Here is a 25,938-nt window from a genome sequence, read left to right on the forward strand (position 1 = left end):
GGCTTCCAAAACAAACACTTCTTGAAGTGTTTATAAGAAAGGCAACACAGTCCACTGCTGGCAGGGTTGAAAGGTGAAGAGAAAGGAAAGAGATCTTCCACATATTTGGCAGACTAGAAATTCGTCAAGTCAAATGCACAGGCTTGTTTTCAAAACTCAGCTAACAGACTGGTAGAATGTGAGAGCACCTTGAAAACCTGGAAGGACTAGTGCAGGTACCTCTTTTATAAATAGGCCCACTAAATCACAGCAAGTTAAAATCCTGATGGCGTGGTATCACTATGCATACATTAGACCCTCCTGGCTGGATACCGATCAGAGTTACCCCTTCTTTCCTGACTTCACAGCCCATGACATGAATTGTTTTGTAGCTAGTTTTACGGTCAGCATGGGGTACATCAGCTGCTTCCATTCTTTTGTTATGTCTGATTTCTTCATGGCTCAATTAGATGAGATTTCCAAATTGCTCTCTTTGTAACAGTGCCCACATTTTGTGAATATGATGAATCATACCAGACCATGTGCAAAACAGTGGGCAATAGCATAAAAGTCCCTCACACTTATTGTCAGTACTTGTGGTATTCCCTCCTCTGTATTACAATGCTGATGTGGCTCTGTTGCTCATAAAGGTGAGGAAACTGGGGTTGACTAAACTAAGCAGTTGTTCTGGAAACTCTCCCATGAGTTTGTGAGTGCATTATAAATGTGATCTGCAACCTCTGCACTTTCCTAGGCTGCGTGAAGGTGGCCTGAGATGTTGACGTACATCTACTGAAGAACTAGTGCAAAACTAAGCAAACACCACTTTGGTTGCTTTGTAAGCCAGAATCTGAATTGCTGGTACTACAGTGAGAAAAAGGCATTACTCACTACTGATGTTATTGAATTTCTGATCTTAGCGAATATACACACAATTATACCAAATTTCAGCATGTCCTTCTGAATCTCACTTGTGTGCACACCACATTTAGGACCCGATATTAAACTGAAAGAGGAAGACAAAGGAAAGAGTTGGACTCTGAGGAAAAAGGCCTGAAATCTGATGCAAGACATGCGCAATTCCTGCTGTCATTACACAAGCTGACTGTAACAGAGCGGTTAACCCAACACAAGTCATAACAAAGGAGCATGAACTTTAACGTGGGATTTCTTGGGATAAATTTTTGCGAAGTGACTGTGCTGATGCTGATCATCACAAAGTTTACAATAAAAAAAAATCAGCTGAATTTTTTGAATTCCCAGACCCTCAATCTCTTCTGGATGAAACTCCAGAAGCCCAGAAAGGACAAACGTCCTTAAAATAAAACCGAATTCAATCCCCCCTCGAAGGAAGAAGCAGATGATTTATAAGTGCCTACCTGACAGCAAAGAGGTGATTTATTCTAGACAAACCCATGTTGGCTGCTACTCATGGTCATATTGATTGTTTCCTCCTTTTTCAGGGCAACAGCTCTTGTGTACAGAAAAAAATCCCCAGTAGATACTGTGGGAGAGTTCCAACGCCATTTTCACATGACATTTCAATAAGCAAACTATGAAAAACACCATCTCAAGGGGTACAAAAATCAGTCTGGGAGAATGTATCAGCAAAAAGATTAGTCTTGGACCTAACAAGCAGATATTTCCATTACTACTTGGGGGATAGGAGAGTGAACATGTCTTAAACTCACATGCAGATCCCCAAATGAAAAGAAGGTGCCAGCACATTGGTGAAAGGATTCAGAAAGGCTCTGGCAAACCGGAATGGTAGTTTGGAAAACACTGGCGATTCAGCAAGGACAAATGGAAAGTTACACAGTTTGAGGACAATGAATTTCACAAATACGTGATGAGGAATCACTAACAGAACAATTCCTCAAAAAGGTTCAGGAGCTGGATTGAGTCACAGGCTGCTGCGAATAAGCCAGATCCAAGGTGCAGAGGATAAACAGCAGAGAGCTGTCAGCTGGATGTGAAGAAATCCCCCTATTCCATGTGGCGTCAATAAAGTGCAGCTGAAGAACTGCACCTTGCTTTGAAGCTGTACATCAAGAGAAACAGAAGGAAAAGAAATCAGAAAAAATACCCCAGGACTTCAACAAAAGATTATAAAATATGACTACAGAGCAGAAGATTGAGGGGAGTTAGGCTACATCCTTGCACAAGGCAAGGAAACCACGTAGCTTGCCTTCCAGTCTTTCAGTTCAGCAAATTTCAGTTTCCCTGATCAGAAAACTCCATGCAGTATCTGCTTGGTCCCTACAAAAAGTTTACCCGCTTTTTCTGCCACAGTGCTCTATATTTCTCTCCTACAAGGAGCCTTTGCAGCCTGCGGAGCGTGCTGCAGCCTCTCTGCCAGCTGGCAGCACTAACCTGCTCTGTGGGAGCATCTCCAGGCCCAGCAGAGGCATTACTAGGGATGGAGCAATTCTTCCCTCCCTCCCTCGCACTTTACTTGACCCTGAGGACCACATGCACTAGCAGCCAGCTCCTGCCATCCTGCCCTTCTCATACATGATGTGCATCATGCAGTACACTTGTGCAACAAACTGCAGAGAAATGATGCTGTGTGCCTCCTCCCATGGCTGCTCACTACACTGCCTACAAAGAATCTCCAAAAATCCATGTATGCATACAGCAGAAGAGTGCGTATTTGATTAAATCATGTTTATATGTCCATCTGCACCTGTGGTAGAGCAAGAACCTTTCCTGTTGCGGGGTAATGCTCTAAGTGACAGGTTGTTCAGGGATGCCTCTGACATTCTGTCCTGATGAAGTTTTTCCATATGCAGACGCTGACAGTGGCTCAGGCAGACTGCCCTGCTGGAGACCTGCCCATGACTCTTCTGACCTGCAAATCAGCCACTCTTCACCTCAGTTTTCTGGTTCACAGGGTCTCTTTCTTTCTGCATCTCCCCTGGAAAAGTCAACAGTTAAGCTATGGTTAACTTGCAATAAAAGTTTTGGTTCTGTCAAATTAGCTTTCTCCAACACCAAAACCAGCTTTTCAAAACCTCCCAAGCATCTGTAAGGCCTGGTATTTTCAATTCTCTCACCTCATCCTGCTTTTTCTGATTCTTCCAACACAGCGATTTGGAAATGACTTGGTTCCGTGTTCTGAAAAGTGTATGTCTGGGAGCTGCATCATTTGCACACTTCTTCCAAGGAATCCAAGGAGATCAAACACAGACAAAAAGGACTAGAGAAATTATAAAAGAGATTTTGTTCTTCCAGCCTCTAAAAACTTTCAGCTAAACAGATCCAAGTCGTGTTTTCATGAAGCTGTATGTTTACAAGAAGCTGAATCCCCTTTGCCAGCTCTTCAGTTCCTCTTTGCACCCACCTCTTCCCTTCTCCACCCTTCCAAGCTTAACCTTTCATTCATTTTTCTTGGCTCCTGCAGAAACCTTTCCACTAACCACCACCTCCTTAGGGGTAACTGACATATAGACACTACTGTGTAGGTAGGGTCAGACTCAGCAATTGCATCCATCTATCAGCTTATATCATCCTGTTCCTTGACACAGTGGTAATGGAGTTACCTTAATAGATTTCATCTGGGCTGGGCTTTTATCAGCACCAGTGACTAATGCAAAACAATTGGAGACTAGGAGGGGGAAAAACAAACCAAAACAAACCCAGAAGAGTACACTCCCTGTATTATCCCCATCTGTAACACAAAAATCCCCTATCCCAGTGAACAGAGCTCCTGGATTTTTAAGTGCCTGGATCCAATTTCTCAGGCTCCTCTTTCTAGATCTCAGCCTTACTGCAGCAGGATGGTCCTGCTCTTAACAGAGACTTGTAAGGGTTAAAGCTCCTACAGTTGACTTAAAACACTGCTGAGACTGGAGTGACTTAACACCCAAGCATGACTCCAAGAAGCCTCCACTGCTCAGTGCCTGCAATGGGTGGGAAGGGCGCAGAGCAGGAGTCTGCTGCAGCCTCCAGCAGAGCAGTGATGGGGTTTCACCATCCATGGTGTGGGTGAAGCAGGGCAGCACATACTGGGATGCAGGCAGGTCTACAACAGCAGAACAAAAATTCAGGCTGGCTAGAGAGCTTCCCAGTAACCCTGACTTGCCCAGTTTGGTGTTGCTAAAGGAGTGTCCAGCATTGTTGCAGAAAAGGACAGCATAAAAAAGCAGTGAATTTATGGAATAGATGATGATGAATGGAAGCACTGATGTGTTAGAAACACTGAGAAAGCAATCCTGTCTTCTGCACTGCTGGTGAGAACTGCAGGTCTGGCTGCACCTACTGCTTTCCTGCAGAGATGGAGGGTGGCTGTTGGAGCAGGGCAGAGACAGGGGGCTGCATACAATACTGCTATAGCTCCTTCTCAGCTAAGGGGAGGTCTCTCTGGCTGCAGCTGAGTGCTCTGTCTTTTTCATAGAATCATAGAATAGTTAGGGTTGGAAAGGATCTCAAGATCATCCAGTTCCAACCCCCCTGCCATGGGCAGGGACACCTCACACTAAACCATCCCACACAAGGCTTCATCCAACCTGGCCTTGAACACTGCCAGGCATGGAGCATTCACAACCTCCCTTGGCAACCCGTTCCAGTGCCTCACCACCCTGACAGGAAAGAACTTCCTTATATCCAATCTAAACTTCCCCTGTTTAAGTTTTAACCCATTACCCCCTGTCCTGTCACTACAGTCCCTAATGAATTGTCCATCTCCAGCATCCTTATAAGGCCCCTTCAGATACTGGAAGGCTGCTATGAGGTCTCCACGCAGCCTTCTCTTCTCCAGGCTGAACAGCCCCAACTTTCTCAGCCTGTCTTCATACAGGAGTTGCTCCAGTCCCCTGATCATCCTCGTGGCCCTCCTCTGGACTTGTTCCAGCAGTTCCATGTCCTTTTTATGTTGAGGACACCAGAACTGCACACAATACTCCAGGTGAGGTCTCACAAGAGCAGAGCAGAGGGGCAGGATCACCTCCTTCGGCCTGTTGGTCACGCTCCTTTTGATGCAGCCCAGGATACGGTTGGCTTTCTGGGCTGCAAGCGCACACTGAAGCCGGCTCATGTTCATTTTCTCATCGACCAACATCCCCAAGTCCTTCCCCGCAGGGCTGCTCTGAATCTCTTCTCTGCCCAACTTTAGCTGTGCCTGGGATTGCTCCAACCCAGGTGTAGGACCTTGCAGGATCTTTTTAAAGCAGAGGTACCATGTACCTAGGACCAAGAGACATCTGCTCAGGGCTGTTTCTTCTGTTATAAAGGAGAACACTTGCTAGGGCTTCGAAAAGTAAATGAAAGAGCCTGGGGATCAAAATAAAAGGCAGAGGGGAAAAAAAAGGGGATTTTGTCTGATAATGAGAAGAAGAATGCCAGGCAAAATCATGCAGGAAAAGTATAAAAATCAAGTGGATCAGAAGAAAACACGATGCATATTTAATGCTGGCTTTGCTTCGCAGTCCAAATACAATACAACTCCACACTAACACACAGCAGAAGGGCTGGAAGGTAACAGTCCTGGAAAAATGGAAGTTAAACACTAGACAAAGGTCTGTTGTCATCTTTGACGTCCTTGTAATTTCAGGATAAATGTTTGTAGAAAGATGGTATCCTTCACTAGACCAACCAGTACCTTGGATAAAGCAGCTAACCCTCTGCCCCAGCTTGGTACAAAATAGCATTTCATCCTTTTCTACATAATAAATGCAGCTTGTCCCATCTCCCTGGGGCAGCAGGACCCCAGGATGGGATTTACTTGTAAGGCTGAAAAATCAGTTAAATTTTTCCTCCAGTTTTTCCACAAAGAGTAAGTGTCTCTCATTAACAGTCTTTAAAAAGCTCATTAAAAGCTTCAACAATAGTACTGCAGTAATTTTTTCATGTTACTTCTCAGGGCTTTCTGGAACAACTACATTTCTAAAGATACATTTGGACCTTTCCAGTACACTTGATTATATAGAAGAAACTTGATGCTTAAAGTTTGTACGATCAACGATGTTTCTGCACATATCATTGACATTTAAAAGTTTCTTTATGCTTCTACTTTCCCACAAAACCAAAAATACTTCAAACCATGAAAAGCAATGACAAAATTCCTCAGTTACTGCAAAACCACTGCGCTTTTCATCCCTTAAGTCTGAGTTTGCGAAGACTTTTGAAATCCAATTCCTCACACGCAGTACAGACCAAGCTGCTGGGATCAGCTTCCTGTTTTCTTCTGAGCTCCTGTTCTCATAATCAAAAGAAGAAAGTGATTGGATTTGCTTTTGTAATCCTGGGAATTATTGGTATTCTAAAGCATGGTTTAGGTGTTTTCCTTCGGAATCAGAAAAGGAACCAAAAAACAGTTTTAGGAAAGATTTTCCTTTCCATTTCTGAGAGCTGTGTCATTTGGGAGGGGAAGAGAGGAACCGAGGAAAACAAGTATGGAACTTGGAGAGGACCAATGACTATAGCTTACAACAACATAAAGCCACCTTCTCTCCTCTAGCAAATCAGCTTTTGTAAAAATCACAAATACATATTTTAACTGATGTGTATTGGCATGTCCTTCCACAGAAGGACCGAATGAGTGCTTATAGGCAGCATATCTTTTGAGAGTTATTCAGGAAACATTACGTCCTTTGCCATTTCAAGGCTAGTTTTAAGTTCCCTGAACACGGCAGGGCAGGGTTCAGTGCCAGGACAAAGTCAAAAAGAGCTGTGAATTACAGAGAAAAACCAAAGGCACTGTGGTAACTTAGAAATCTATTTCTTATCACCACTGTAAAGCTTGGGTCATCTTCTAATAAATAAGAGATGCAGAAAACATACAAAATATACAGAAGGTGAACCAGATAGATACAGAAAGGCTCCTCATAATGAAATCTTAAATAAGCTCAAACTTCTGAAGTAGGAAGAGAGATGACTTATGTCTGAGGTTTAAAAACTCATGAACAAATAATGTGGTGAATAGAGGATTAGTACTTGCTGGTTTTCATAATGCAAGTATTCAGTATCAAGTGGAAAAAAAAACAAACCCCAAACCAAAAAGTTATTGCATAAAAAAAAAAAAAAGAAAAAAGTATCAGATTCAGGAACTCGCTGTCATAGAATCATAGAATAGTTAGGGTTGGAAAAGACCTCAAGATCATCTACTTTGAACCCCCCTGCCATGGGCAGGGACACCTCACACTAAAGCATCTCACCCAAGGCTACATCCAGCCTGGCCTTGAACACTGCCAGGGATGGAGCACTCACAACCTCCCTGGGCAACCCATTCCAGTGCCTCATCACCCTAAGAGGAAAGAATTTCCTCCTTATACCCAATCTAAACTTCCCTTGTTTAGATTGTTACCCCTTGTCCTGTCACTACAGTCCCTGATGAAGAGTCCCTCCCCAGCATCCCTATAGGCCCCCTTCAGGGACGTTTTGGATGGCAAAAGGATAAATGGTTTCAAAAATGATCAGATGAACTAAAGGAAGAAAAGTCTCTTAGCTTTTAAGCAAGTGTGGATGCAGCATCTGACTCAGGAAGTCCCTAAATCACTAGCTGATGAAAGCCAGCAGGGAAACCTCAGGGAAATAAGATTAGAAAAAGAGCAAATACACAGTCATCACTATATTTACCGGCCTCTGTCAAAGGCTGATCCTAGACTATCAAGGACTGCAGTTTTCATATTCTTGTACTAACATGTAGAGAAAAGGAACAAAGTTCTGTACCTCTTCTTGTTTCTGGGAGATTCCTACAGAAAGTCCATCTTTGTCAGAGGGTCTGTATAATAGATTTTAGTCCTGTTCATTCTAGCTGTCTCTGAATATCTGGAAAACTGACATATCATAGATATTAAATCAGATGAGTAGATGATGCAATTCATTTTAGTGACTGTAAATTACCTGCTGGTGCACATGTAACACCAGTACAGCATAAGTACTTGAAGGACATACTGAAATTACTAGGCGTCAGGTATTGTGTAATGCTCTTCTGGATCCAGATACCTCTTTACCCAACTTATTTCTTTAAAACATACCAAAAAGGGCAAGTCCGGGGAGCAATCCAGCTGAAAGGACAGACATCCCTATGGTACACAGCAAGCAGAAATAGTGTCTAACCATTCATCTACCTTGCCTCTTTCCCTTAAAATCCCTCCAAGAATTCTATTATTTATCAAAAGCAAAAACCAAACCAAACCAAAAAGCCAGCTAAAACCTAAACCATCACCAGTTAGATTTTCTTTATTTGCAGGCCACCTTCAGCTAGTCTGTTCAGCAGAACAAGCAACAGTTTGCTTAGTGTTTGCCACCCAGTAAGAACATTCAGTATTTTCTGGTAATATCAGCACAAACCAAGGCATCAAAAACCTCCCATTTCCTATTGCTGCTTTTAAAAGGGACCTTTCTGAGGAATCCATTTTAATGGCCTTACTATAAATGCATCATTTGATGAAGGCACTTAGAAATACACATCTTGATACCATTAACAAAAGACAGGAGAGCTCTTAAAGGTATCTGTGGCACAACATATCCCTCTTCACCCACCCAACAGATCTGTTACAGTCTCTGAATGGACTAGAGGAACCTAAACTTGAAATCTTTACTCTCTTCCCCCACATCCTCCACCCCCAGGATTTTTTCTTTGAATGCCCACTGAATAACCTGGAGGAAGACACACATATTGTGGTTTCCCATCTCTGCAGCAAAGTGAAATTCCCTTTGGTTAACCACCTGCTAGCTGTGTAATATGGCATTTGCTTCGGTTACCTTTAACCAGAAGGCACACAGACACAATGGCTGTGTTAGGTTGACAAAACTCCACCGCTGGAGCTTTTTACTTTTGAAAATCCAGGGATTTTGCATCTATTTGCCTGACAAAAGGTGTCACTTCCAGCAGGTCTTTGAACATGCTCCCTCTCACCCCCCAGTTTTACCCGTGTACTTTTGACTGCGACAACATAGGAGGACAGAACGTTCACTTCCTCCTCCTGCTCACTGAAATTCCCTGATTTCACCACTCACAGCACTCACTGCAGCGCCCCAGGACACGGCACAGGAAGCAGAGAAGCTCACTTCTTAGAGCCAGGACAGCACAGCTGCCTGAGAAAGCATAATAGACACTTCACTTTAATTTATCCAACCAAGTTTTGCAAGCAGCCAGGACCGGGGCAAGTGCATACACATAGCAACGCACAGATATATCATGAAACCTGGGGTGACAGCTAGAAAAACATTTACTGCCACAGCTACAAACTGTTCCTAGCACACTGTTTTCAAACTTCCCATGCCACAAAAACATGCTGCAATAGGAAACACTCAGTATGTCTAGCTAAACTTTTATTTGACATAGGGTTTTAAAACCATGCTGGGAATGAAACAGCAGCATTAGTCCCATTAGTCACTGCAATACTATAATGCTTTTGTGTTAAAGAGTATAAAAAGTATTTTATACTTGTAATAAATAGGTTAAAAGACCTCATAGAAGTGGAGGACTTAATTTAAAATTAGATGACCTATCTCAGTATTGATGTGGTGAAACTGTGAAACTACTACTAACATCAGGAACTGAAATCCTAAAATTAGGGCTGAGGAAAACTACTTTTTTTGCCTCCCCCTTCATTTAACCAACTTTGTACATATCTGCATAGTGCATCAGAAGAGCAGGAGTGAGTCTTGAGGTTTTGACCTTTAAAGCAGCCTAGCAGCCACATGAACCTCGTGCAGAAACATCACCTGCTTGTGTTACTACCCTGCTACCTACTACTGGGCAGCTCTGCTCATAGCAATCAGGAGCAAAATCACAGCAGCACTGCCGGGAACAGCAAACAGAGTCATACACAGCTCTTTGACCCTGGAATATAAAGTCCATCTCTAGAAGCGCTCCAGAGACCATCTCTAAACACATCAGGCAATGTGATGTTGCAGGCCCAACATCACTCTTCACTCATTTTCATCCAGAGAGCTAACTAAGCCCTTTCCTCTCCCCAACCTCCTCTGACCATACAGGAAAAGGAGAGGATCACTCATGTTTCCTGGGCAGGAACATAGAAACATCACTCAAATCCACTCCTGAGATAGGAGTGCTGGTGTCAAAAAGAAAATCCCTGCGCATTACAGGCTGTTACAAAACCATCAGCATCCAACTAACCCCAAAGGGCTGGCGTCACTCTGCATAACTAAGAGGACCCAGAAGCAATGTGGAAATTCCATCCTTAAGTCACTTGACTGCGACATCCTCCGGCAGTTTTCATCACTGGCACTTCACGTCAAAAGAAGTTAAAGAAATCTTTCATCTCACAGTGTGGCCTCTTTTATAGCTGTTACTTGCAGTGTTACGTGTGCAGGTTTTTTCTGGTTCAACGTGCAGCCAGAGAGCCAAGGGCTTTCTTCATTTTTCAAGCAGGTTTTAAAATTCTTCTGGGTTTTCCCCGTCTCCCCATCCAGTGACTGAATTATGTACCTGTGGTCAGAGCTGCCGTGTGCCATACGTTATCTCTCAGTCATACAGCCAGTCTGCCATATCACATGGCCACGGGGGTTGTGCCACCCCTCCTGAACAGGTTTCTGATGCTGCTTGTCCCTGCTTCGTGACCAGGGGACTGCTTGTCCAAAAATGCAGGACCACACACAGCAGAGGTATGAACTGTTGAACGGGCTTCAGGTGTTACCATGAACACACTGATGGTATGAGCCACAAACCAAGAACAAGCTTCAGATCATCTTTCTGAGCCCCAGCAACAGAGGTGTGAAGGCTTCAGTGCCGAAGCTTTGCGTGGACAAAAGACCACAGCTGTTACGTTCACTACATCAAATAACCCTTGCCCCACACAAGTCTCTTCCTTCTCCTGCCCCAGGATGTTCTTTATACTTTTAAATTGTTTCCTTTTCGCTGCTATGAGCTGCTAGTCCAAGACAGATGGACATGGTAACAACCATCAACCCTGCAAAAAATTCAAGGGGATGGATGAGGGAGATAAAAATAGGAAAGATAATGTGTTATCTCTCCTTAAATGCATCATAGCACTTAAGGTTCTTTGCCCCTAAGTGTTAAATCCAAGTGGTTTTGGTCTTTTTCCTTACAAGCAGAAGACAGGACATGACTTTGGAGCTTTCGGAAGATGCTGACTGATAACTGTGGTGGAGACCACAGACCAGGTGTGACACATGCATGACCTGCAGTGATGGTGAAGGGAGAGGGGAGGCAGCAGTCACTGTGTGTAGAAAAGGTCCATCTCCAAACCTGCCCCAGCCCTCAAGATGTGAGGGCTGAGAAGGGCTCTCCAAGTCAGCAAGGTCTACTCATGGGTTCACCACTTACTACTGCTCTGTACTGCCTGTGAAGGCAAAGCAAACAACCACTTCATCTGGGATTCTGCCTGCGACAAGCACCAGAAGGACACGGGCAGGAAAGGCAGCTGTGCCACAGCCACGCAGCTTCCTTCCCATCTCCTGGAACAAGAGGAAAAAAAGATGTGCTTCAAGGAAGGTCTGCAGAAACACAGAGAAGATACTGGAGAAGAGGAAAAAACTCAAGCCCCTATTGCAAATATGATTTATTCAGCATGCTACAAGAAGTGCAGTATAGAGATAAGAAAGGTATTATTTATTAACGGAAATAAATACTAGTTTTAAAAGGCTAGAAAAAGTAATTTTTTATGTGCTCAGCCAACAATAGAAGCAGAATTTGGCCTTCCACTAACTTGTTACAAATCTTGAGCATAAAAGAGAGGTGAATTAGTCCAGACAATGAGCTGTGAAAGTTGGATAAATGGGAGGAAAGTTGGAAAATTAAGACCAACTTGAGAATTCTGAGAAGACCAAATTAAACAAAAGGAACAGCACAGGAAGAGAGCTTCCAATGGATGAGCTGGAGAGTCCTGCAAACCCACACTTACTTTACCTAAAAGGCCTTACTGTTTATCAGAGAAAGTTATGTTAATGTTCTGTGAGGATGTTGTAATTTCTGTGTGAATATTCCTGGTTGTGAGAGAGAAGCAGCAACACCTTCAGGTGTTCATTAACTCCTGGACAAAACAGGGTCAAGATTTTCAACATAAATTCCAATTCTGACTTAGTACTAACTTCCTAAGTTACCTCTTTGGGGTTCTGCTCAAATGATTCCTTGTATCATGAAATGAAGCTAGTAAGTGATTACCATCCTTTAACAGCCTGGAAAAAGCGATTGCTACGGCACAGGGAACACACAGAATTTTGTTTCTCCTGATTTCATGGAGAGTCATCATTTAACAGCAGTGATACATGTCTCTCTCAAAAAGCAGGATTTAAACCTAAAGAGTTCAATCAAATATGAAACTCATCATTATTAAGAAGGAGATTTTCTGTGGTTTTTTTTTTTGTGCTTAGTACATTACTAGCCAATATAACAGCATTACCTAAAATGAGACACAGCATGTTGAAAGAATGCCTGAAGGTAGCATTACTTTTTAGCAGGAAAAAGCCACCCAAAAATAAAGGCTTGTGGAGGACAAAGATGAACAGAGAACACAACACTCCAAAACCAGGACATCACTAGTGTAAGTGAAGGAGTCCCTGATTCTGTACTAATGCTAAGTGAGCTTACATCTTTGTTAAAAAGAAGAGCCATCAGGACAGGATCATGATGGTAGGCAACAAATGGCAATTCTAAAACAGCTACAGACAGGCCTGAATTTTCACCCACTCTATTCAAAATCCAGCATGACCTCAACATGTGACCTCTCCAGCACACACACAACCTGATAAAACTCCCGCTGTTCTGAAAGTCACTCTGATGAGGGCGTAAGTGGTGTTCCTCCTCCTCACTCCAGCAAAAAACCCCACTCCAAAACCCCAAGAGGGATTGGTGTGCACCTAATGAGAGCTGGCCCTTTGAGGCAGAGACAGCGGAACATCTTGGGATTTCCTACTCAGTGTGTGCATTCCTACTGCAAAGCAGTAAAGTTCTTAGGGCTGTGAAACTGCTACCTATGTGATCTTTCAGACAGTTTTGGGGAGGGGGTATATATACTAATTCTGTTGCTGTGGTTGGGTTAGTTTCCTGTGAGGCTGGGCCTCGCAGGAAAAAAGGACTGACAAGCAAGACAGATGCAAGCTTAGACTCTCCAGGAAACCACAAAATAACCCCTCTGAAGGCTGCAGAAAGTGCAATTTCTGTGCCTCTATCATCTTTTAAGGAGATGAGAATGGAGGTGGAAGGGCTAGAGAAGAAAGCTGCGTGTGAAACCAGAGCTGAACACACGCTGAATGTAGGCACGAAGGAAAGAACAACTGAGGAATGCCAAACCCTACTAAAGTCAACAGGAATTTCATCAGCAGCTTCACGGAGCTGGGGCTCAACACACAGATGAAAATGCTTCTAGACAGGAACAGACAGACACCCACAGTCAGCATGGAGCCATGCATGGGAATGCCCCTGTTGAGATGAGCAAGCTACATATGAATGGTGCGCTGGAATTACCAAGCTGGCTAGAGCTATTGCAAGGTTAACTCACCACAACCAGACTGCGGTTGAGGGATGCTGGTATTTTAAGCATGTCTTCTGCACAGCAGGGAAGACAAATGAGGTGTGGAAATTGTTAGTGGGATACCATTTGTGCATCATCAGCTGTACTAGCCTTCACCACAAAGGTTTGGAAACCTCATGGTCAAGAGCAGAGGTTAGCCTCAGGGCTGCCTGTCCCAGAGGTGCTCTGCATTTGTTTTGGTTCAGAAGCTGTAATTGAGAAACACATGGCTTGCAGAAATAACGCAGGAGTGTGGTTCACCTGCATCATTTGGTTTTGACACTTAAAACCCAGCAACATTTCAAAAAGACATCAGCTAGAGGAAGGGAAGCATTTTTATCAGATTAATGATTTTTAAATGACAATGAACTGATCTTCCCCTCCACCATGCCTCATGGCTTAAATTCATTTTCTAGCACTGAAAAACACAGAGAATGCTGTATTCACTAGGCTGAATACCAGCTTTACATTACACTAGCACTGCTGGCAAACACAGGAACCTAAGAAGCTTCAAATTATGCTTGCTCTAAGAACCAGAGCAGCAGAATCAAACACTAAATATCGAGAGATAATCAGCTGGTTGAAATACCTTCATCTGATCAAGGCAAAACAGTGCTTTGCAGGAAATAATGAGAAAGCTTTTCTCCATACTATCATACTCCGTACTATAAAGGTAGCAAGGTAAATTTTGCTTAAAAAAAATCTTTTGTTCCATGTGAAATAAAACTAAGGGGGAAAAGGAGGAAAAGTGCCTTTTCATGACAGGAAACCCTTTCTTAGGAAGAATGATTATCCCATACTAACACACATTGACACCATTAGCTTGATGCATGAGCAACTTCTGTGCTTCACTACTGTTACAAAATTATTTAGTCCATATTTAAATGGGTCTTTGGTTTGAGGACAAGAAGGATCCCATGGACGAGAATGGGATGCTCCATGCTCTAACAGTGATGTACTGTATTGCTTTCAGCAAGTCATTTAACTTGGCAGTTTACCCTCCTGTTGACCTTACAGATGTCATGCATGCCCTCAGCATGAATGCATATATGAAAAGTGCAAAATAATCTTAGAGCGCTTTTTCATTTCCAGGTACTTGCTTACTATCATGAACTACAGTGAAACGTTATTAGGACTGCAAGTAAATGCACACTTGAAGTTAACAAATGTCTCTCTCTGGCAAAACATCAGTTCAGCTCCTTTGCATACATGCTATGGCTATATATGTGTAACTGTATGATCACCGGGAGACTCTTCGTCACTGGACCTAGCTGGAGACACAGGTACACCAGCATTCTTTATATGGAGGCATGCTGCAAAGAAATAAGAAATCTTAAGAAAAATCCTTCTTCCTTTGCTGGTATGCCTTCCTTTTCTTCTCAAGAAGAGGAGCTCTGTATTTGCTTCTGTTGAGCCGAATCAAGGCTGAAGCTTGGGTATATTGTGCCTGCAGCAGAGAGGCTGTCTGGATTTGGGCTGCCTCTTTATTCCTCCAGCCTCCCACTGTGGCTCAGGTCTACTTTCCATGGCACAGATAATGCCCTCTGGCAGCTGTGTTTTCCTTCCCCCAAAGTGGGGTCATAAGACAGGACAATGTAGAAGTCTCAGAGATGTAAGGTCCTTCCTTTGTGTGGTCTCTGCAGAGATGATGTGCCAGGAGTGGAGACATTCATCTGATGCACTGGGACTCAAGAGAGCACAGGGTAGCTGGGAGGGTGAAGCTGGCTTGACAGTGAAGAGGGATGAAGCTTAACAGCGGGCGTAGAAGGGCATGTGTGCACATGAGACTGGATAGAGCCAGAGCTTTAAATGCCAAGGTCTGCCAAAGTAAGTTACTTTCAATCAAGTACTCTGTTACTGAAATACTGTCACCATTAACATATATAATGACTTGTCAGATTATGTTTTAAGGAGCCTACAAGTGGGAAGAAGCCAGAAGATTGATAAAACAGATGGAAAAGCATTCATCAAAGAAAAGGAAACAATTGTTTGTACATAAAATCTCAGTGCCCATACTGAACATGGGACAAGCAGACAGGGGCAGAGTGGTCATTGCACCACAGATCAGAAAATGAAGTTACCCAAAACACTGCTCTGGTAAGCTTTAAGAACAGAAACAAGAGAAACACAGTACTATGATTTTATGAAAACATGCATGCCCTCAGATAAGTGATAAGCTGAGGAAGTTACGGTAAGATATACTTGTACTGTCAAAGTATGTATTCCTGCTTGAAAAGGATTCTGCTAATAACAGGCTTTTTCCATCTCCACATCTGCCCAGTGACAGGCTGCATGCAATGAAATGGCACTCCATCCCAAGGTTTTACAGCTGCCATCAGTCTCTGGCCTACTTTATTGCAATGTTTTCACCACAAACAAACCCTGCAAGACACTTTCCTGGTGATAGACAGGTAAAGGATAGCTTAAAACTGAGCAATCTGGTCACAGCAGCTGTATAGTGCAGGGAACAAAGGGCAGCTACAGGTGTGACAAAGTAGACAATTACTCTGCTATGGAAGCACAGAGTTCAAAATATGCTACAGAACATGGAGACATCTCTTGATTTTTGATCAGCCGAAGAGGAATCCATCTGACAGTGGACATAACTTTTTTTTTTTTTTGCGGGGGACGGATGGACAAACTCAATGACTGGCTAATTTCTCTTTTGAAGGAGTCTCTCAAACTATGTACAGCAGAACCTCCACAAAGAGAAAGGCCAAAGAGAAGTTACTAAGATACTACAGCCATTGAGCACATCGTAATTGCCACAGCTATGGAGAAGTGCTGAGGGGAAGCATGTACTGAGCTCCTAGCAATAGCTGTAGGACAGTTCCTCTTCAGATAGTCAGGGCACAGTTTAGCAGCTACCACAGCCTGGGTGGAATTCACCTGAAGAGCCCTAGACATGAAAAAAAAATTACTTCTAATCATCAATAGTTGCACACATCTGAGTAGAGATGAGGATGTGGGAGGAAGGAACTGCAGTCTTCCAGCTTCTGAGAAGAGGAAGTACAGGACCAACAGCAGCTGATTCTGCTCCCTTACACTGGAGAGTGGAAGAAAAACTTTTTCTCCATCTTGCTTACTGAGGACTCATTCTCAAATCCACTGTTGGATGACCGAAGTCCACCACACTGAAAAAAAGCAAAATCTGCTTGAAGAAAGCTGAACGGAAGTTATCACAGAGACAGAATACCTATGTGTTTGTACAAGTGCGTTAAATAGGTGACAGAATGTATTAAAGTAAAACGTCTGGGACCTAGCATATTTGCAAACTGTCTTAAAGAGTGAACAATCCATAAGAGGCAGACCAGCATCTTTCTACACGTATACAAACCCACCCTGTGTCATAGAAATTGCATATAGAAAGAGCCAGTTTAGAAATGCCTGTATGTGTGTTCTCGCTCCCTCAGACTTAGAAAGGCATTACGAAAGGTCTTTTCCCAGGATATAGCTATACTCCAAACAGCAGCCCTGCTATTTCGTGTACAGGTGGAGCAGCTCCTTTGCTTCACAAAAAGATTAAACACCAGAACCAGCTGCATGAAAAAGGAAAATTAAGGAACAAATAGTAGCCACCATCCCTAATCTTTTCTCAAGACTCTCCCCTTTCCCTTCTCAGCGTGTATCACACAGGGCATCTCTGAAGGACCTGCAGACAACCAGCTGCTGCTAACCAAGAAATTGGAAGTCCATGTGTAGATGCAAACCTATGATGTCTCTAGGAGTAGAGATGTGGTGCGACAGTTTACATAATTGTGGTGCTCTGAGGGATGGATGATGGCTCTTCAGGAAGAAAAATATAAAACAGAGAACTTGGAGTTGTGCTCCATGCAAAGAAATGACCTGAGTCTGCAGAGCTCTGCAAAGCAATAGGTGACAGACTGGTCAAAAGCTTAAGGGTCAGGATGAGAGAGGAGGCCAACGAGCATAATTGTGTGGTGGGTATCTGCTACAGGCCACCAAACCCAAGAAAAAGTGGATGAAATCAGCCATAATCACCTGGAAGAAGCCTTTTAATAGCAGGCCCTGTGTCTCCCTGGGGGTTTTCACCACCTCAGTATCTGCTGGGAGAGCAACAAGCAAGAGGGCAAGCAAATCAGGAAAACAATCATGGACCACAACTCTTGAAAAAGGTGGCAGACAAGTCAATTAGGAGAGGCACTGCTCAATCTGCTACTTATTAATCAACTAGTTAAAGCTGTTAAATGCTCATCACTACCTTGGCAGCGGCCATTGTAGAATGGTGATATAAGGATCCTGAAAGAAGTGAGGTAAGCAGGTAGCACAATAGAGATCCTGAACTTCAGAAGAGTAGATTTACCCTTGTTCAGGGAACAGGTAGGCAGAATGCCACTGGAGGCTGAGGCAAAGGAGTGTACCGGCTGACCTCCAAGAACAACCACTCAAAGTAGAACAGCTCGTTCTAATGTGCAGGAAGTCAAGCAAGCATGGCAGGAGGCCAGCTCTGCCCAAGGGGGAACTCCAGACTGCGCGCAAACACTAAAAGGAAGTGCACAGGATGTGGAAGTGGGGACAGGCTATTTAGAAGGAATATGGAGATGATGCCTGAGCACATAGGAGGACAGGAAAGTAAAAGCTTGGCTGGAGTAAGAACATGGAAGGGGAGCAGAAGGCAACAAGGAGTATTTCAGTAGCAAGGAAAATGCTGGTCCATGGACAAAGGGCACAATAAAAGGCCATGGTACAAAACAACTACTTGTCTGGGAAGGTCTGCTGTCAGACCTCCCTAAAGGTATTGGTAGAGTCTGTAAGTGAAGCATGACCCAGAGTAGAGAAAGAGTGGATTAGTGGCCAATTTGGCAAATTAGGTATCAGGAAAGACAAGATGGCTGGACTAGATGACCTACAAACATTCCTTTTAACCTTAGTCACGATTAAGGTTTCCCAGGGATCACTATAAATTCTTCTGCTATATAAAGAAAAATCAAGGTAGAAGTGTCAGTCTGTCATCTTAACCACAGCTGTGCTAAAGCTAGAAGACGTAACAATGTGTATGAGAAATGGCCATGGTTCACTAACAGTTCTTATTTGTATACATGACACCATCAGATACTGATACCACTAGAGTTATGCTTTCAGACACCAGTTCCTCAGGTGAGAACAAGATGGGGCCAAACACAGTGCTGCCCTCTAAGCCATATCAGAAAAGCTGTTAACATCATCACTTCCCCCTGTTACCAAGGGACTGACATCATCAATTTGGTGATTGGATATTGAATCCTATAATACTCTAATAGTAAAAAGCCCCAAAAGTTCAAGCACATCCGTTGCTTCAGCAGTAAACTCAATAGGGTGGAGAAGGCAGTAACTTCATGTGGAAGACACCCCATCCTACTGTTTGTGTTTGCTAACTTCTCCAAGTGTATCTGAGCTCCTTTTAAGTCCGGTCTGTAGGATGCAATTGCTGATGTATCAAGAAACTTTTCCCAGAGGTCATCAGTATCCTACTGCATTGTCAAGTGGCATTATTTTGATGTAACGGCAAAGCAACCATTAGAACAAAATAGGGAAAGAAGTCCCTACAGAGCCACTATCCAGAACTATTTGGATCACAGTCATAACCAATTTGAAGGAGCTAGTCTGCAAATACAGACAGGTATATTAGCCCTGTGAAGAGAAAAAGACAAATATTAGGAAAATGAGTAGTCCTGGTGCTACAGCAGGAGGGAGCCGAGCTTTAACAGTCTGTATGTTCAGACACTGCAAGCTTTTACATTTCAAGCCTTTTTCAGACCCTTCTTAGATGCTGAAACCTTCTCAGCTGAGTATATACACTTGTAGACACTCTCTTTAATGAACTGAAAGTGTCAACTTCCCACTGATGTGTCAGATGGACTTTTTCTCAAGCAGTGGAAACAGTTGTCTAGGCAGCAGTTGCGTGGGGCTGCAGACACAGAGCTGCTAAAGTACCTTTTATTACAAGATTGAAACTGAGGAGAAGCCATTCATTCTTTACCTCTGAATCAGGAAGTCCACTCATTCAAGCAATCATCAGCTCAGGTAGCAAAACACATAACATTCACACCATCCCCACCACTCCTCCTCCAAACATTAACTCACAAAAAGTCACCCAGAGGCTTCCTCAAGCCCACCAGGAAAATCAGCAGGGGCTTTTTGAATATGTAGTTTATGGTAGTCTAAGGTCAACAGCTAATTTCAGCCAGGGAAAGCCCATTGCCATTTATTTATAATTTCCTTAATGTAACTTAACCAGAGTAAGTTAAAAAGGGAAAGGCCTGAGACAACCATGACGCAGCCAAAATGAAACAAGACTCCTCATCAACAAAACCAGCCTGAGACAGTATTAACAAACATATCACACCACATGCTAGGTTTAATATGCTAGTCACCCCTAACAAACACCTTCACTGCAATTCTCACACCATTAATGTCACATACTGGAACAACCTGCTGCAAGAACATGATGTCTTACCTCTAAAGGCTGATATAAACCAGGTGCTTCACATTTCATGGTTTAACATTCAACATTTCAAATACATTACATGAATGCAAATTGTCATGAAGAGCTTCTTACTGCAGTACCTAGAAATGGGAGATGTCAATCCTGTACACATCTCACTGCCTCTATTCTTCAGTTCCTCGGGAACTGAGGTAATACCTAGCTTACTAGATGAAGCATCAAACAGTTTGAAACAATGAAGGCACTACAAAGGTCCTAGCAGCAGCCCAAGATACATGGAAAATAGTCCTTCCTCCTCCACCATTATCATAGGTGTGGGTGGGAACCATGTAAGAAGAAAGAAGTGGGGAAAAGATGGGGGGGTTTCAAACAAAGGGAGGGAACATGCTTAAAGAAAATGGGAAATTTGTAATGGCAATGCTGCTTCAAATTCTTGATATGCATGGGTTAATCCCCATTCTTTCCCCAGAACTTGCTTAGAAGCCATGAGATTGCTTTTACCAATACAGACAGAAAGCTGAGAGACATGAAAGATGAGCCTAAACGCTAGAAAGTAAATGAACAATAAATAAAATGCTGATTTATTACAACCAATAAATCAATGGACAGATTGCCCACAAGTTGCACTTTCTATCCTAAAAAGGTTTTCAAGGCCAAACTGGATAAAGACCCAAGTAACCCAATCTGATCTCAAAGCTGACTCTGCTTAAGGCAGGAGGCTGGACCGGAGACTTTCACAAGTCCCTTCTGACCTGGATTATCCTATCCTGCATTCCCATTCTGCAGTCTTCCTGGGTTCAGCCTCCGCCTAAAGAGGCTCTCAAACTCTTCAATCTTGGCAATACAGGCATGTTCATGGGAAAACTTCAGAACTGAAATTCCCCTTAGAGCTTTCCAGCCCTACAATATTAAAGTAAGGAAGTCAGTATTCCTCTTGCCCAACAAAAAGGAGACATCAGCTCCATGATTACCTATTACCAGGTAGTGCAGCAGCTTTGACAGCACACCAAAGAGCGGGGTACAGCACAGGGAGGGTGCTAGCGAGCATCCAAAAGGATGCCCAAGCTGCGATGTGTATGTTAGACTTCACTACCCTGGCAGATTTTGGTGATCGCTAGAAACCACAATCATGGTGAAAAATCACAGTCCACACTTCATGTCTGCAACTGGGCAGGTGTACGAGGCAGGGTAGCAGGGAGATGGCATCTTGCAACGGGCATGATCCAAACCCATCTCCCTGAAGTGTCGAACCAGACTGAGTCATACAGAATTGAGTCAAGTTCAAAGTTTGAAAGGGAAGCCAAAACCCCAGCAAAATGCCCATTTCCTGATTATCTGTGGCCAGCCCTTCACTGGGCGCAGACTTTGCCCTAGTGCCACCTCGTGTCTCCCAAAAGCACTGCCAGCAGGGGCAGGATGCTGCACCTGCAAGAATCCTCTCTAGCACATACCACCAGCCTTCCATGGTCTGTGCTAAACATTCAATTTCTTAATCAACACAGGGAGAACTCCAATTAAGATTCCAGCCAAACTCGAAAAATGAATCTCTCATCTGTTTTTCTCATCTTTTCCTGGCTAGCAACACCCCGGGCCAACTGCCTGAAGGAACCAGATACGATTTTTAGCACTTTTTCTGATGCCGTGTTGATTGTCCCATTTATTTTGGAAGGAACAGCATCAGACTGCATTTGCAGCTTTATGGTTATGTGAAAATTCATCACTTTTTTTTCCCTCCTGGAGAGTGTGGCTGCTAAGTTCTTTGGAGAACTCACCTGTCCTTCAAGCTATGCCATAGCTTTAAGCTATGCAGACATGGGGTAACAAGGACAAAGAACTGGAAATTATTACGAATTCAGATAAAATTTAAGACACTCCTGATGCTGATCCCTAAGCATGAAAAAGCATCTAGTGCTGGCAGTAGAAAACAGCAGGGGAAGAGGACAGTCAACATAAAAAGGAAGCTCGCTTGGCCATGAAGCACAAGAACTTCTGTACTGGCCACACCACTCTCACTATGGCCAAAGTACTTCCTCTCCTGGGAAACTTCAACAAGGGGCTGCCAAAACAGCACTTTAAAAGGGAGAAGTATTTCAGTAACTCATCCTAGAGGAGAAGCAGGACATAACCTCCACGCTCCAAAAGGACAGGATCCACACACACTATTTTGGTGTTTCTGAACAGTGAAATTCAGATACACTGTTTTGAAACCCAAGTTTCTGATGTAACCAAGCTTCTGCCTTGGTTATGCAGACAAAAGCAAACCAAAATGCACCTAAGTGAATTCGGGGTTGGACTAGATGACCTTCAAAGGTCCCTTCCAAAACTAGGGATTCTGTGAACATTGTGAAGGCACTTTTAACCTTTCCAGTTAACATTTAGGTCTCATCATTGTTTAAAAAGTTACAGCTTTTGCAATCCTGGCAAATCCACTTTGGACAAAACACAGCAACTGATACATTTTAATCTTCTGCACAGATTATGGAAGATCTTAAGTAATCTACAAGCATCGCAGACTCCTTACAGAAATCCAGCATTCAGTATCCTGTCTCACTGGTCTTCTCACCGGAAGATTACTTTCTCACTTGAAGACCAAGGCATTGAAAAACATTTTCTTTTTAAATCAAGTGTCAAAATTTCATTGTGAATTCTCAATAAAAAGTTTTAAAAGGCAACTTCTCATTCCACTGGAATAAACCTGGCCCATCAGACCACCATGCTCAAACACACTTGGCCAAGCTCTTTCCTTGGTCTTCTTCCCTTGCTTTTGCACAGCAGCAGATGCTTTCAAGTCCCTCTATGCTTCTTGGCAGGAAACAACAGATTTAGTAGCTGAAATAGATGAACCCATTCTGAGCTGATCATTGGAAATTAGCTAACTCCCATGCAAATGAGTACATATGCTATGAGACAAGGATCCTCACTCAATGCAAAACTTGGTGCTGCTCATGAAAGCTCTCAGTTCCTTTCTGTTAGTACAAGTAAGGTGAACAAAAGTCATGTGCTTTCCTGGAAATTCTTTTGAGTTGGCAGAAACCACTGCCACAGCAGACAATTACTGCTGGAGATCACATTTATACCATAGCTGAACTACATGAGGTCTTGTATCTTTACAGTTTCTTAAGCATTAAACAAGTAAGCCAGCAACATTTACTTCCTCATAGATAGGATGGTGATACTGCACTAGGTAGCCAGTCCATGCAATACTGATCTCGTCATGTAGCCTACACCATTAATTAGTATTTAATATTCCCATCACCTAATTGTTGCTGCTAAACTTGTGTTTAATTGTTGTGCTAAACTTGTCATCACCTTTCAGATGAAAATTAACTCCTTATGCCTGTTCCATGTTCTGAAGACCAAGAACTCTTCAGGGGTATGAAAGAAGTATTTAATAACGACAACATTATCTTTCAGAAGTACAAAAGCGATACTTGGTTTAAGGTCATTTCACAGTTCCTATTCCCACAAGGAAATGTGATCACAAGTGATGGAAAACAGCAACCAGATTAACCTGATACCCTGACTGACACGGTAAAACAAAAGACAAATATACTAAAGCCAGGAGCAAGAGATGAAACTGACCCATAGAAAACTGAGCATCAAGTCTGGATTGCAATCTGGCCACAGCTGTGGGGTATACTTCCTGATACATGAGAATTTACCAAAACATTACAACAGACTAGGAAATCCACAGCTCCTATCCATCCCAGCAACTGCCTGCTCCAGCACAGAACATGTTGTTACTGTGCCAGGAATGAATGAGCTAACAAAGAAACACCAGACCCCTCCCTCTTTCTCTCACCCAATGCTGTTCAGAGAACAGCTAGGAGTTTTACTTCTTTCTGACCCCACCAAACATCCTTGCAGAACAGCCTGACTACAGGACAGGGCACTCTGTCTGGTTTTGGCCACACAGGTAAGAACCACTACAGTGTGATGGTGGCATTTCAGGCCTTCATGAGGTAACAGTTTAACTGAACAAACTAAAATCCATAGTATTAATTCCCAAGTTTTGCTGTCCAAAACCCTCATGAGCACATTAGCACTTACACAACCCAATCGCTCCACAGGTATTTCCAGGGGACTTCAGCCACAAGGCCCGTAGGAGCAAGAAGGATCGATGAGATGGTCTGGGAGGTGGTGTGAGTAAACAGATGAGTAAGAGAACATTCAGTGCAAAAATTATCATGAAGCAAAGAGCAAATGCTTCACAGTGCTGCTCCTATTTCTTTATCCAGTAACAGTTCTTTTATAAATCCTCATGACACAAGACAGACTTGAAATTCAGCCACAGACTTAAGCCTCTTAATAACTGGGTTCGGTTTCCAACTCCGTTTCAGACTTGCACTGTAGCTGAGGCAAAACTCCATCTCTGTGCTGATGATTCTCTGTAAGGTGAAGTCATAGTTGCCTCAGCCTCATTTATTCCAGTTGTACACCAGCATGGGAAACCTGTGTCAGCTTGAAGGCATCTTTACCACAGTTCACATATTCATGAATAATCCTCCTAAGGAAAGACCAATTCCCAGTGCATAAGGCAAAAGCTATTTCAGAAAGTAAATGGATTAAATCAGAAAAATCAGAACCAAAACAAAAGTAACACATTTCTGAAGAATTGTAGGACACAAAAACTTGCATTAAAGATTTACAACAGTCTTTTTACATGCTTTACAAATCAAGTTAAAATGCAAAAAGGAATTGCTAAGCACCTTATTTTTCTCTTCATTTACCCACAGGTACCTAATTTTGTTATCATACAAGATACAATGCATGAAGTTCTGTAGAGCACAGCACCTGCTCAGCATAGCCATGAAATCACACCTTCTAAAGTTTAAGCCTATAAAAAATGTTACTACAACCAGAAAAAAATAATAAAAAGGAAGTAGGATTTTCAGAAGCAGCCTCTGTGCAATGTTTAATCTTTACGCATCTAAAATAACATTACCTTTAAGGCCAATACCATATTAAACCATTACATGTTAAAACAGAGCATCTGTATTTACACACATAACTGAAGCAATTAACATGCTTGTTTTTCATATTTATGCTGCATTATCTCCTGCAAAATAACACACATAATGCATTCCATGCTGTACCCCCTCAATTAGGCTTTGCTGTTTTTTATTTCTCCCAGTCATTTCAAAACTCTATCACTTCCACAATTTCTCAACCAGCTGCGCAGTTTCTTCACTGAGCTAACTTTTGTTTGGGTGATTTTGTATTACAGCAACACTCAAGATTGCTTAAGTTGCCAACGGCTAAACATTACATAGTGTCAATTGATTTCAAAGCCCAATCAGGAGTATAAATTATAATCCCCCAGTTTCAATACATAAGTGGTTTTGGTTGGGGTTTTTATTTTGTATTTTTAGTTGTTGTTTCTTTTGGGTTTGTTTTGTTTTACAAAGAAAATGGGCAATGAGCAAAATTAGCCAGCCAGCCTGGAGACTGTGGTCTACAACTGTATTTGGGTTTTTAATACATGCTCCTCCCACAACATCATACCGTGTCACATTGACATACTGCCGGTATGAAAAAAGGGAACTGGCAGCACGTCATGCCAGAGCTTATCTGTCCCTACACCATATCATTTAAAGGATTCCAACGCCAGGACAAACATACCTTTGTACGGGCAATGACTAAAACATTTTAAGACTTCTCTTCCATGTTTAGTCTACTTGCATGCATCACAGATTATCATGTCCTAGTTCAAGGCATTGCCAAAATCTATGTCTCTGCCAATGCCTAATTCATTCAAGTCCCCAACTCCTATGCCTAGTATGTTCAAGGCATGTAGAGATGACGCTCCTATTGCACAAATGTAGATTAGCATCCGAAAGAGGCATCTGCATAAAGAGAAAAGTAATCAGGCATTTGCCTTACAACTCTGTTCTTACCCACTCAGCTCATCTTCACTGACATTATGCCAGCTCCTCCTAAAATCACACTTGAAGACCACAGGCAATCCCAACTATTATGTTATTTTTTTCTTTAATAAAAAAGAACAGTCAATACACAATTTCATGCCTCTTGACTCATGATACAGAAAGAATGGGATTTTCTGCAAGACAG

The 25,938-nt window shown here is 42.8% G+C and overlaps 1 long non-coding RNA gene across 2 annotated transcripts; it reads right to left on the reverse strand.

The window, feature by feature from the left end:
* Positions 1-1,164: 1,164 nt before the first annotated feature.
* Positions 1,165-25,707, reverse strand: LOC136004246 (uncharacterized). 2 transcript variants are annotated; one of them, XR_010608311.1, is made up of 5 exons: positions 23,917-25,707; positions 7,648-7,754; positions 3,036-3,178; positions 2,666-2,896; positions 1,165-2,020 (listed from the first exon to the last, which is right to left on the reverse strand). It is a non-coding gene; the product is annotated as an uncharacterized LOC136004246 (long non-coding RNA). The 2 variants fall into 2 exon arrangements; XR_010608313.1 differs by lacking the exons at positions 7,648-7,754; positions 23,917-25,707 and adding an exon at positions 17,644-17,831.
* Positions 25,708-25,938: the final 231 nt, after the last annotated feature.

The sequence above is a fragment of the Lathamus discolor genome, chromosome 1 (assembly GCF_037157495.1).
Source record: "Lathamus discolor isolate bLatDis1 chromosome 1, bLatDis1.hap1, whole genome shotgun sequence".
Classification (NCBI taxonomy): domain Eukaryota; kingdom Metazoa; phylum Chordata; class Aves; order Psittaciformes; family Psittacidae; genus Lathamus; species Lathamus discolor.